General features: G+C 51.3%; 1 long non-coding RNA gene across 1 annotated transcript in view; it reads left to right on the top strand.

Annotated features, from left to right (window-relative positions):
• The first annotated feature begins 226 nt into the window (after nucleotides 1–226).
• LOC140395856 (uncharacterized) overlaps nucleotides 227–14115 on the top strand; it is a 52300-nt gene continuing 38411 nt past the window's right edge. The window contains exon 1 of the long non-coding RNA XR_011936337.1: nucleotides 227–312. This is a non-coding gene — a long non-coding RNA (uncharacterized lncRNA). The remainder of the gene's footprint in view (nucleotides 313–14115) is intronic.

The raw sequence follows: 14115 nt of genomic DNA, 5'->3' as shown, positions 1-14115 counted from the left end.
AGTTCAGCAGCGGGAGCTGGGGGGGGGGGGGGGGGGTGGGGGGGGGGGTGAAACTGGGCTGTACACCCCCACCTCACAATAGGTTTAGCAGCTGGGATGTCACAATGACACCCAGGTTACCCTGGAGGCTGTGAAGAGGGAGGAGGGCGGGGCTAGTTCCCACAATCCAACCCATTCACCCCTGCACTTGTCCACACACGGACAGACGAGACACCCGCCCCACCCCACCACCAACACGCCCAGCACAGGACACCCCAAACTCCAATCAACACAGACGCTGCCAGACAGCAAACATGACGGAGAACGATGGAGGTTTGCAATGGTGCCGTGGATAAAGAGTGCCTGTCCCGAGAATGTAGAGGGAGATTTACTCTGTATCTAACCCCGTGCTGTACCTGTCCTGGGAGTGTTTGATGGGGACAGTGTAGAGGGAGCTTTACTCTGTATCTAACCCCGTGCTGTACCTCTCCTGGGAGTGTTTGATGGGGACAGTGTAGAGGGAGCTTTACTCTGTATCTAACCCTGGGCTGTACCTGCCTGGGAGTGTTTGTTGGGGACAGTGTTGAGGGAGCTTTATTCTGTATCTAACCCCGTGTTGTACCTGTCCTGGGAGTGTTTGACGGGGACAGTGTAGAGGGAGCTTTACTCTGTATCTAACCCCGTGCTGTACCTGTCCTGGCAGTGTTTGATGGGGACAGTGTAGAGGGAGCTTTACTCTGTATCTAACCCCGTGCTGTACCTGTCCTGGGAGTGTTTGACGGGGACAGTGTAGAGGGAGCTTTACTCTGTATCTAACCCCGTGCTGTACCTGTCCTGGCAGTGTTTGATGGGGACAGTGTAGAGGGAGCTTTACTCTGTATCTAACCCCGTGCTGTACCTGTCCTGGCAGTGTTTGATGGGGACAGTGTAGAGGGAGCTTTACTCTGTATCTAACCCCGTGCTGTACCTATCCTGGGAGTGTTTCATGCGGACAGTGTAGAGGGAGCTTTACTCTGTATCTAACCCTGGGCTGTACCTGCCTGGGAGTGTTTGTTGGGGACAGTGTTGAGGGAGCTTTATTCTGTATCTAACCCCGTGTTGTACCTGTCCTGGGAGTGTTTGATGGGGACAGTGTAGAGGGAGCTTTACTCTGTATCTAACCCCGTGCTGTACCTGTCCTGGGAGTGTTTGATGGGGACAGTGTAGAGGGAGCTTAATTCTGTACCGAACCCCATGCTGTACTTGTCCTGGGAGTGTTTGATGGGGACAGTGTAGAGGGAGCTTTACTCTGTATCTAACCCCGTGCTGTACCTGTCCTGGGAGTGTTTGATGGGGACAGTGTAGAGGGAGCTTTACTCTGTATCTAACCCCGTGCTGTACCTGTCCTGGGAGTGTTTGATGGCGACAGTGTAGAGGGAGCTTTACTCTGTATCTAACCCCGTGCTGTACCTGTCCTGGGAGTGTTTGATGGGGACAGTGTAGAGGGAGCTTTATTCTGTATCTAACCCCGTGCTGCACCTGTCCTGGGAGTGTTTGATGGGGACAGTGTAGAGGGAGCTTGACTCTGTATCTAACCCCGTGCTGCACCTGCCCTGGGAGTGTTTGATGGGGACAGTGTAGAGGGAGCTTTACTCTGTATCTAACCCCGTGCTGTACCTGTCCTGGGAGTGTTTGATGGCGACAGTGTAGAGGGAGCTTTACTCTGTATCTAACCCGTGCTGTACCTGTCCTGGGAGTGTTTGATGGGGGCTGTGCAGAGAGAGTTTACTCTGTGTCTAACCCCGTGCTGTACCTGTCCTTGGAATGTTTGATGGGGACAGTGTAGAGGGAGCTTTACTCTGTATCTAACCCCGTGCTGGACCTGTCCTGGGAGTGTTTTGATGGGGACGTATAGAGGGAGCTTTACTCTGTATCTAACACCGTGCTGTAACTGTCCTGGGGGTGTGTGATGGGGACAGTGTAGAGTGAGCTTTACTCTGTATCTAACCCCAAGCTGTACCTGTCCTGGGAGTGTTTGATGGGGACAGTGAATAGGGAGCTTTACTCTTTATCTAACCCCATGCTGCACCTGTCCTGGGAGTGTTTGATGGGGACAGTGTAGAGGGAGCTTTACTCTGTATCTAATCCCGTGCTGTACCTGTCCTGGGAGTGTTTGATAGGGACAGTGTAGAGGGAGCTTTACTCTGTATCTAACCCCATGCTGCACCTGTCCTGGGAGTATTTGATGGGGACAGTGAATAGGGAGCTTTACTCTGTGTCTGTATCTAACCCCGTGCTGTACCTATCCTGGGAGTGTTTGATGGGGACAGTGTAGAGGGAGCTTTACTCTGTATCTAACCCCATGCTGTACTGGGAGTGTTTGATGAGGACAGTGTAGAGGGTGCTTTACTCTGTACCTAACCCCGTGCTGTACCTGTCCTGGGAGTGTTTGATGGGGACAGTGTAGAGTGAGCTTTACTCTGTATGTAACCACGTGCTGTATCTGTCCTGGTAGTGCTTGATGGGGACAGTGTAGAGTGAGCTTTACTCTGTATCTAATCCCGTGCTGTACCTGTCCTGGGAGTGTTTGATGGGGACAGTGTAGAGTGAGCTTTACTCTGTATCTAACCACGTGCTGTACCAGTCCTGGGAGTGTTTGATGGGGACAGTGGAGTGGGAGCTTTACTCTGTATCTAACCACGTGCTGTACTTGTCCTGGGAGTGTTTGATGGGGACAGTGGAGTGGGAGCTTTACTCTCTATCTAACCCCGTGCTGTACCTGTCCTGGGAGTGTTTTTAATGGGGACAGTGAAGAGGGAGGTTTACTCTGTATCTATCCCCGTGCTGTACCTGTCCTGGGAGTGTTTGATGGGGACAGTGTAGAGGGAGCCTTCCTCTGTATCTAACCACGTGCTGTACCTGTCCCGGGAGTGTTTGATAGGGACAGTGTTGAGAGAGCTTTATTCTGTATCTAACCCCGTGCTGTATCTGTCCTGGGAGTGTTTGATGGGGACAGTGTAGCGGGAGCTTTACTCTGTATCTAACATATTGCTGTACCTGTCCTGGGAGCGTTTGATCGGGACAGTTTAGAGGGAGCTTATCTCTGTACTGAACCCGTGCTGTACCTGTCCTGGGAGTGTTTGATGCGGACAGTGTAGAGAGAGTTTTATTCTGTATCTAACCCCGTGCTGTACCTGTCCTGGGAGTGTTTGATGGGGACAGTGTAGAGGGAGCTTTACTCTGTATCTAACCCCGTGCTGTGCCTGTCCTGGGAGCGTTTGATGGGGACAGTGTAGCGGGAGCTTTACTCTGTATCTAACCCCGTGCTGTGCCTGTCCTGGGAGTGTTTGATGGTGGCAGTGTAGAGGGAGCTTTACTCTGTTTCTAAATGCGTGCTTTTCCTGTCCAGAAGTGTTTGACGGGGACAGTGTAGAGGGAGCTTTACTCTGTATCTAACCCAGAGCTGTACCTGTCCTAGGAGTGTTTGATGGGGACAGTGTAGAGGGAGCTTTACTCTGTATCTAACCCAGAGCTGTACCTGTCCTGGGAGTGTTTGATGGTTTGATGGGGACAGTGTAGAGGGAGCTTTACTCTGTACCTAACCCCGTGCTGTACCTGTCCTGGGAGTGTTTGATGGGGACAGTGTAGAGGGAGCTTTACTCTGTATCTAACCCCGTGCTGTACCTGCCCTCGCAATGATTGGTGGGTGTGATGATAAGCTTAAAGCAAGTTTGTGCATGATGGTATGAACAACCACCGACCACTAGGTGGCAGTAGGTTGTGCTTTATGATAGATGTAATTTACAGTAGCTCTACGATAGTGATTTCGTGTTCGTAGTTTATTATTTAATTTATCCTAGTTGTCTTAATCAGGCAGTTGTTCCATCATAAATTAATTAAACTAGATGTTCTCTCGTGCACGGTTTACTTCTGCCATTTGACAGAACATGATACCAGGATTGAAGAAAATGCTGTTAACCTTGTTAGATACTTGTACCTGGTGCTCAACACCTGGCCAAACTTCGAAGTCTGGAATGGAAGATATCAAGGCACCTCCGCAGCTTCGGTTGACCGATAATGTAGACGAGAATGAGCGGGTGTTTAAGCAACAGTTTAAACTCTATCTCGCAGTCCTTGGAGTGCAGGCACAGCCCGACGCGAGGCGTATTGCGTGCTGCTCACCGTAGCAGGTCCCCAAGCAACTGAGATCGTCAATACTTTTACATTTGAAAATGGGGCTGACAGCATAAGTTTCAACAAAGTCCTTAAACAATTCAATCGGCATTGCTCCGCACGAATAAACGAAACCTTCGAGCGATAGACGTAACGCACGTGCGCCCAGAACGCGGTGAGGCATTCGACAGCTTGCTCACTTCCGAGTGAAGGCGCAGTCGTGCAAATTCCGCACCCGCCGGGCGTCGATGATGCGCGATCAGATAGTTTCCGGAATCTCCAGCGACAAAGTGCGCGAGCGGCTACTCCGGGAAACAGACCTGCAACTTGAAAAACGCCGTTCAAAGATGTCACGCGAGGGAGCTTGCTGCGAAGCAGCTCGACACGCTGAATCTCCGTAGTTTTGGGGCGAAGGCAGGAGAGGCAGCGGACGCCATTGCTGTGGTGAGGCAGCTGAATAAGAAACGCGCTCCCAGTGCGGGCGGCCATTTTGAGCGGCCGACCCGATCCTCCATTTTGTGTCCGCGGTGTGGCAAACGGCATTCGCCACGGCAATGCCCTGCTTATGGAAAACCATGTGCCATCTGTAATAGCAGGAATCACTTTGAAACCCAGTGTTATTCCAGGAGAAGGCCCAAACAAACTAAGAATATGAGCGCCATTGATGAGGTGTGTGTAGAGGACACGTTCTCTGTAGACGTGATCTCCAGCGAAGACAAGGAGACTCAATTGAGACCAAATAACAATGTATTTGTACCAATCTGCAGCAATAGTGAATTGAAGGCAGATAATCATAAGGATAAATGGACAGTGCCATTAAAGATAAATGGCAAAGTGATAATAGTCAAGCTCGACACTGGAGCGAGAACCAACCTCATCAATCTGTCTGATGCAAATTCAGCCAAAAATAGTTCCCTGAACGGTACCGATAAGAGATTATAGTGGCAACAAAATCTCATCATTAGGAGCATGTGGGTTTGATGTCGATGTCAAAACCAAAATGTACAATCGATATCCCAAAGAGTGCCCAGCCAATGTTTCCATTGTACACACTCAACTCCACTCGCACGTTGGTGAAACCGGAACAGGATTCTCTGGGCCATCCTTCGCGAAGATATCTTCTCGCTGTCTACAAAATTGAGTCCGTCCTACTTCTGTTTTGGTGACGCCGTCGATACAGGTCTTCCATTGTGGAGTTTCTTCATTACTCTTCTTCATACACAGACCAGGGAATTAATCCAGTCTGTCGGGGCTCCGATAGGTTTAATGATACCCAAGGCAGTCATTCTCTCTAACTCTGCCTTTAGTTTATCCCTCAATGCCGCCAGAACACGTCTCGGTGCAGGAATCACAGGCTTCGCATCTTCCTTCAATCGAATCTTGTCCGCGTATGGTAACGTACCAAAGCCTTGGGAGATTTCAGGGAAATCGTTCAGTACGGAGCCTCCTGAGGGATGACGGCCTGTTGCAGCATTGTCCGCACTGTCGACCCGTCGGACGAGCTGCCGCTCCTCACACGCCTCAGCTCCAATTAAAGACTCGCCGACCATCGCCACCACAGACAATTTCAACTTGTACATTTTGGTTTTGACATCGACATCAAACCCACATGCTCCTAATGATGAGATTTTGTTACCACTATAATCTCTTATCGGTACCGTTCAGGGAACTATTTTTGGCTGAATTTGCAGCTTTTTTATATCAGACAGATTGATGAGGTTGGTTCTCGCTCCAGTGTCGAGCTTGACTATTATCACTTTGCCATTTATCTTTAATGGCACTGCCCATTTATCCTTATGATTATCTGCCTTCAATTCACTATTGCTGCAGATTGGTACAAATACATTGTTATTTGGTCTCAATTGAGTCTCCTTGTCTTCGCTGGAGATCACGTCTACAGAGAACGTGTCCTCTACACACACCTCATCAATGGCGCTCATATTCTTAGTCTGTTTGGGCCTTCTCCTGGAATAACATTGGGTTTCAAAGTGATTCCTGCTATTACAGATGGCACATGTTTTTCCATAAGCAGGGCATTGCCGTGGCGAATGCCGTTTGCCACACCGCGGACACAAAATGGAGGATCGGATCGGCCGCCCAAAATGGCCGCCCGCACTGGGAGCGCGTTTCTTATTCAGCTGCCTCACCACAGCAATGGCGTCCGCTGCCTCTCCTGCCTTCGCGCCAAAACTACGGCGATTCAGCGTGTCGAGCTGCTTCGCAGCAAGCTCCCTCGCGTGACATCTTTGAACGGCGTTTTTCAAGTTGCAGGTCTGTTTCCCGGAGTAGCCGCTCGCGCACTTTATCGCTGGAGATTCCGGAAACTATCTGATCGCGCATCATCGACGCCCGGCGGGTGCGGAAGTTGCACGACTGCGCCTTCACTCGGAAGTGAGCAAGCTGTCGAATGCCTCTCCGCGTTCTGGGCGCGCGTACGTTACGTCTATCGCTCAAAGGTTTCGTTTCCTCTTGGGGAGCAAAGCCGATCGAATTGTTTGAGCACTTCTTTATGCTGGCCGCCTCATTTTCAAGTGAATGACAAATTTCAGAACTTGGAGTTTAAATAATATATTGTAGAACAAATACGTGGTAAGATAATTTGGATAAACAAAATAATAAACAACTAAGACTAATCAACTATTATGGAACGAGTGCAAAAACACGTCTCTCCTCTAGGACGACCTACTCCCCACTCCCCGACCACAGAGTCGCTTGATGGGTTGACAATGCCACCTGGTGGTCGGAGATCGTGCCTCTAACATTGTGTACAAACTTGCCTTCTGCATATCGTCACAGAAAGGAGCACTTTCTGGTCCTCGACTATTTCTCCAACGCCCCGGAGATAGCGCAGTTCTCGAATTCTACGGCAAAGTGTGGTATTAAGTGTGTCAAAGAAATGTTTGCGCGACGCGGCATTCCGAATGTAGTCATGAGCGATAATGGTCCTTGTTTTGACTGCGATGAGTGGGCAGAGTTTGGGCGGCAATACATAAGTTAAGTATTAGAACCGGGAGCAGGAGTAGGCCAATGAGATCATGGCTGATCTTTTGTGGACTCAGCTCCACTTTCCGGCCCGAACACCATAACCCTTAATCCCTTTATTCTTCAAAAAACTATCTATCTTTATCTGAAAAACATTTAATGAAGGAGCCTCAACTGCTTCACTGGGCAAGGAATTCCATAGATTCACAACCCTTTGGGTGAAGAAGTTCCTCCTAAACTCAGTCCTAAATCTACTTCCCCTTATTTTGAGGCTATGCCCCCTAGTTCTGCTTTCACCCACCAGTGGAAACAACCTGCCCGCATCCTAGTATGATTTCCAACATGCCACCTCCAGTCCTCACTACCCTCAGTCGAACGGCAAGGCTGGAAAGGGAGTGCATATCGTCGAGCAGATCCGAAAGAAAGCACCGGCCAGTGGCAATGATACCTACCTCACGCTCCTCAGCTAGTGCTCGGCTCCGCTCATCAATGGCCTCTCGTCTGCCCAAACGTTGACGAACAGGCAACTGAGGACGACTCGACCTAACTTTCCTCATGAGCCCGTGAACCACTCGTTAACGAGACAACTGACCTCTCGGGAAAGGAGGCAGAAGGGATTCTGTGATGGGTCCGCCAAAAGACCCCAACCTCTGCAGTGAGATTGGAAGCCACCAAAGGCGATGGATGATCCACACAGGCAGCCAGCAGGTCCAAACTCGTATCTCATTGTTACGGATGAAGGTGCGGTCCGGAGATGAAATAGAAGAGCTTTGCTCAAAGTACAGCAACCGAAGAAGGATGTGACAGGCCGAGAATATATGGAACCAGCAGAAGAGGAACATGCATCGATACACAAAGGACTGGGCAGCACGGTGGCGCAGCGGTGCCGAGGTCGCAGGTTCGATCCCGGCTCTGGGTCACTGTCCGTGTGGAGTTTGCACATTCACCCCCACAACCCAAAGATGTGCAGGCTCGGTGGATCGGCCGCGCTAAATTGCCCCTTAATTGGGAAAAATGGATTGGGTACTCTAAATTTAAAAACAAAACTACACAAAGTAAATCAAACTCATGCAACAAACACTAAAGAAGGTGAAGAACCTTTGTACGTCCAGCAGACATTCAGGAGGTCGACAAGGATAAGGGGCAAGCCAGGAAAACTGAACTTCCGGGCAGCACGGTAGCATGGTGGTTAGCACAATTGCTTCACAGCTCCAGGGTCCCAGGTTCGATTCCCGGCTTGGGTCACTGTCTGTGCGGAGTCTGCACACCCTCCCCGTGTGTGCGTGGGTTGCCTCCGGGTGCTCCGGTTTCCTCCCACAGTCCAAAGATGTGCAGTTTGGGTGGATTGGCCGTGCTAAATTGCCCTTAGTGTCCAAAATTGCCCTTAGTGTTGGGTGGGGTTACTGGGTTATGGGGATAGGGTGGAGCAGTTGACCTTGGGTGGGGTGCTCTTTCCAAGAGCAATTGCAGACTCGATGGGCCGAATGGCCTCCTTCTGCACTGTAATTTCTATGAATTCTATGAAGATTGTACAAATTCTGAACAAGTAAATAGTTACACATATCATGGTGAAATGTAAAAAAGTAATTTAATGCATGTAAATAATTTCTTTTTCCAGAGTAAAGGGGATGTGATAGTCTGTATCAAGCAAAATTGCACGTAATATTATGCACAACCTCCGGCCACTAGGTGGCAGTGTAAACCCACAAAGTGACCCTGTGGCAGGGGAGTTGGGAGGAGGTCGTACTGGAGGCTAGGCGTGTTTTGGAATACCTCTACAATAGTTAATTAGTGTCCGTAGTTTTTATTTTATTTACCCTAGTTATCTTATCACGCAACTGATTCATAATAAATTATTTAAACTATACGTTCTGTAGTTCATCATTCACTTCGGCCAGTCTACAGAACTTGACAATGGGGAAAGTGTAGAGGGAGCTTTACTCTGTATCTAACCCCGTGCTGTACCTGTCCTGGGAGTGTTTGATGGGGACAGTGTAGAGGGAGCTTTACTCTCTCTCTAACCCCGTGCTGTACCTGTCCTGGGAGTGTTTGATGGGGACAGTGTAGAGTGAGCTTTACTCTGTATCTAACCCCATGCTGTACCTGTCCTGGGAGTGTTTGATGGGGACAGTGTAGAGGGAGCTTTACTCTCTCTCTAACCCCGTGCTGTACCTGTCCTGGGAGTGTTTGATGGGGACAGTGTAGAGGGAGCTTTACTCTGTATCTAACCCCGTGCTGCACCTGTCCTGGGAGTGTTTGATGGGGACAGTGTAGAGGGAGCTTTACTCTGTATCTAACCCCGTGCTGTACCTGTCCTGGGAGTGTTTGATGGGGACAGTGTAGAGGGAGCTTTACTCTGTATCTAACCCCGTGCTGTACCTGTCCTGTGAGTGTTTGATGGGGACAGTGTAGAGGGAGCTTTACTCTGTATCTAACCCCGTGCTGTACCTGTCCTGGGAGTGTTTGATGGGGACAGTGTAGAGGGAGCTTTACTCTGTATCTAACCCCGTGCTGTACCTGTCCTGGGAGTGTTTGATGGGGTCAGTGTAGAGGGAGTGTTTACTCTGTATCTAACCCCGTGCTGTACCTGTCCTGGGAGTGTTTGATGGGGACAGTGTAGAGGGAGCTTTACTCTGTATCTAACCCCGTGCTGTACCTGTCCTGTGAGTGTTTGATGGGGACAGTGTAGAGGGAGCTTTACTCTGTATCTAACCCCGTGCTGTACCTGTCCTGGGAGTGTTTGATGGGGACAGTGTAGAGGGAGCTTTACTCTGTATCTAACCCCGTGCTGTACCTGTCCTGGGAGTGTTTGATGGGGACAGTGTAGAGGGAGCTTTACTCTGTATCTAACCCCGTGCTGTACCTGTCCTGGGAGTGTTTGATGGGGTCAGTGTAGAGGGAGTGTTTACTCTGTATCTAACCCCGTGCTGTACCTGTCCTGGGAGTGTTTGATGGGGACAGTGTAGAGGGAGCTTTACACTGTATCTAACCCCGTGCTGTACCTGTCCTGAGAGTGTTTGATGGGGTCAGTGTAGAGGGAGTGTTTACTCTGTATCTAACCCCGTGCTGTACCTGTCCTGGGAGTGTTTGATGGGGACAGTGTAGAGGGAGCTTTACTCTGTATCTAACCCCATGCTGTACCTGTCCTGGGAGTGTTTGATGGGGACAGTGTAGAGGGAGAATTACTCTGTATCTAACCCCATGCTGTACCTGTCCTGGGAGTGTTTGATGGGGACAGTGTAGAGGGAGCTTTACTCTGTATCTAACCCCGTGCTGTACCTGTCCTGGGAGTGTTTGATGGGGACAGTGTCGAGGGAGCTTTACTCTGTATCTAACCCCTTGCTGTACCTGTCCTGGGAGTGTTTGATGGGGACAGTGTAGAGGGAGCTTTACTCTGCATCTAACCCCATGCTGTAACTGTCCTGGGAATGTTTGATGGGGACAGTGTAGAGGGAGCTTTACTCTGTATCTAACCCCATGCTGTTCCTGTCCTGGGAGTGTTTGATGGGGACAGTGTAGAGGGAGCTTTACTCTGTATCTAACCCCGTGCTGTACCTGTCCTGGGAGTGTTTGATGTGGACAGTGTAGAGGGAGCTTTACTCTGTATCTAACCCCATGCTGTTCCTGTCCTGGGAGTGTTTGATGGGGACAGTGTCGAGGGAGCTTTACTCTGTATCTAACCCCGTGCTGTACCTGCCCTGGGAGTGTTTGATGTGGACAGTGTAGAGGGAGCTTTATTGGTCTGGTGGCGGTTACAGAGATAGGGAGTTTCTCAGCACTGGAACTGTTTAGGGAGAAAATAATAATAATTTAGAATGTCCAATTCACCTAACAGCACGTCTGTGGGAGGAAACTGGAGCACCCTGAGGAAACCCACGCAGATACGGGGAGAACGTGCAGACTCCGCACTGACAGTGACCCAGCAGGGAATCGAACCGGAGGTTCAGAGATAGGGAGGGTTGTAGCCTCTGGAGGAGGTTACAGAGATAGGGAGGGTTGTAGCTTCTGGAGGAGGTTACAGAGATAGGGAGGGTTGTAGGGGCTGGAGGAGGTTACAGAGATAGGGAGGATTGAAGGGGCTGGAGGAGGTTACAGAGATAGGGAGGGGTGTAGGGGCTGGAGGAGGTTACAGAGATAGGTAGGGTTGTATGGGCTGGAGGCGGTTACAGAGATAGGGAGGGTTGTCGGGGCTGGAGGAGGTTACAGAGATAGGGACGATTGTAGGGGCTGGAGGATGTTACAGAGATAGGGAGGGTTGTAGGGGCTGGAGGAGGTTACAGAGATAGGGAGGGTTGTCGGGGCTGGAGGAGGTTACAGAGAAAGGGAGGGGTGTAGGGACAGGAGGAGGTTACAGAGATAGGGAGGGGTGTAGGGGCTGGAGGAGGTTACAGTGAGAGGGAGGGCTGTAGGGGCAGGAGGAGGTTACAGAGATAGGGAGGGGTGTAGGGAGTGGAGGAGGTTACAGAGATAGTCGAGGGTTGTAGGGGCAGGAGGAGGTTACAGAGATCGGGAGGGTAGTAGGGGCAGGAGGAGGTTACAGAGATAGGCAGGGGTGTAGGGAGTGGAGGAGGTTAGAGAGATAGGGAGGGTTGTAGGGGCAGGAGGAGGTTACAGAGATAGGGAGGGTTGTAGGGGCTGGAGGAGGTTACAGAGATAGAGAGGGTTGTAGGGGCAGGAGGAGGTTACAGAGATAGGGAGAGATGTAGGGGCTGGAGGAGGTTACAGAGATAGGGAGGGGTGTAGGGGCTGGAGGAGGTTACAGAGATAGGGAGGGCTGTAGGGGCAGGAGGAGGTTACAGAGATAGGGAGGGGTGTAGTGGCTGGAGGAGGTTACAGAGATAGGGAGGGTTGCAGGGGCTTGAGGAGGTTACAGAGATAGGGAGGGGTGTAGGGGCTGGAGGAGGTTACAGAGATAGGGAGAGATGTAGGGCTGGAGGAGGTTACAGAGATAGGGAGGGGTGAAGGGGCTGGAGGAGGTTACAGTGATAGGGAGATATGTAGGGGCTGGAGGAGGTTACAGAGATAGGGAGGGTTGTAGGGGATGGAGGAGGTTACAGAGATAGGGAGGGTTGTAGGGGCTGGAGGACGTTACAGAGCTAGGGAGGGTTATAGGGGCTGGAGGAGGTTACAGAGGGGTGTAGGGGCTGGAGGAGGTTAGAGAGATAGGGAGAGATGTAGGGGCTGGAGGAGGTTACAGAGATAGGGAGGTTTGTAGGGGCTGGAGGAGGTTACAGAGATAGGGAGGGTTGTAGGGGCTGGAGGAGGTTACAGAGATAGGTAGGGTTGTCGGGGCTGGAGGACGTTACAGAGCTAGGGAGGGTTATAGGGGCTAGAGGAGGTTACAGAGATAGGGAGGGGAGTAGGGGCTGGAGGAGGTTACAGTGATAGGGAGAGATGTATGTGCTGGAGGAGGTTACAGAGATAGGGATGGTTGTAGGGGCTGGAGGAGGTTACAGAGATAGGGAGGGGTGTAGGGGCTTGAGGAGGTTACAGAGATATTTAGGGGTGTAGGTACTGGAGGAGGTTACAGAGATAGGGTGGGGTGTAGGTGCTGGAGGAGGTTACAGATATACGGAGGGTTGTAGTGTCTGGAGGAGGTTACAGAGATAGGGAGGGTTGTAGGGGCTGGAGGAGGTTACAGAGACAGGGAGGGGTGTAGGGGCTGGTTAGAGGTTACAGAGACAGGGAGGGGTGTAGGGGCTGGAGGACGTTACAGAGATAGGGAGGGTTGTAGTCTCTGGAGGAGGTTACAGAGATAGGGAGGGGTTTAGGGGCTGGAGGAGGTTACAAAGATAGGGAGTGTTGTAGGGGCAGGAGGAGGTTACAGAGATACGGAGGATTGTAGGTGCAGGAGGAGGTTACAGAGATAGGGAGGGTTGAAGGGGCAGGCGGAGGTTACAGAGATAGGGAGGGGTGTAGGGAGTGGAGGAGGTTACAGAGATACGGAGTGTTGTAGGGGCTGGAGGAGGGTACAGAGATAGGGAGGGTTGTCGGGACAGGAGGAGGTTACAGAGATAGGGAGGGGTGTCGGGAGTGGTGGAGGTTACAGAGATAGGGAGGATTGTAGGGGCAGGAGGAGGTTACAGAGATAGGGAGGGGTGTAGGGAGTGGAGGAGGTTACAGAGATAGGGAGGGTGTAGGGAGTGGAGGAGGTTACAGGCATAGGGAGGGTTATAGGGGCAGGAGGAGGTTACAGAGATAGGGAGGGTTGTAGGGGCTGGAGGAGGTTACAGAGATAGGGAGGGGTGTAGGGAGTGGAGGAGGTTACAGAGATAGGGAGGGTTGCAGGGGCTTGGGGAGGTTACAGAGATAGGGAGGGGTGTAGGGGCTGGAGGAGGTTACAGAGATAGGTAGGGTTGTCGGGGCTGGAGGACGTTACGGAGCTAGGGAGGGTAATAGGGGCTAGAGGAGGTTACAGAGATAGGGAGGGGTGTAGGGAGTGGAGGAGGTTACAGGCATAGGGAGGGTTATAGGGGCAGGAGGAGGTTACAGAGATAGGGAGGGTTTTAGGGGCAGGAGGAGATTACAGAGATAGGGAGGGTAGTAGGGGCTGGAGGAGGTTACAGAGATAGGGAGGGTTGGCGGGAGTGGAGGAGGTTACAGCGATAGGGAGGGTTGTAGGTGCTGGAGGAGGTTACAGAGATAGGGTGGGTTGTAGGGGCTGGAGGAGGTTACAGAGATAGGGAGGGGTGTAGGAAGTGGAGGAGGTTACAGAGATAGGGAGGGGTGTAGGTGCTGGAGGAGGTTACAGAGATAGGGTGGGTTGTAGGGGCTGGAGGAGGTTACAGAGATAGGGAGGGTTGTAGGGGCTGGAGGCGGTTACAGAGATAGAGAGGTTTGTAGGGGCTGGAGGAGGTTACAGAGATAGGGAGGGTTGTAGGGGCTGGAGGCGGTTACAGAGATAGAGAGGTTTGTAGGTGCTGGAGGAGGTTACAGAGATAGGGTGGGTTGTAGGGGCTGGAGGAGGTTACAGAGATAGGGAGGGTTGTAGGGGCTGGAGGC

Source organism: Scyliorhinus torazame, chromosome 19 (genome assembly GCF_047496885.1).
Source record: "Scyliorhinus torazame isolate Kashiwa2021f chromosome 19, sScyTor2.1, whole genome shotgun sequence".
NCBI classification, from domain to species: Eukaryota; Metazoa; Chordata; class Chondrichthyes; order Carcharhiniformes; family Scyliorhinidae; genus Scyliorhinus; species Scyliorhinus torazame.
The sequence above is the reverse complement of the archived record's forward strand: the minus strand, read 5'-3'. Positions and strand labels throughout refer to the sequence as shown.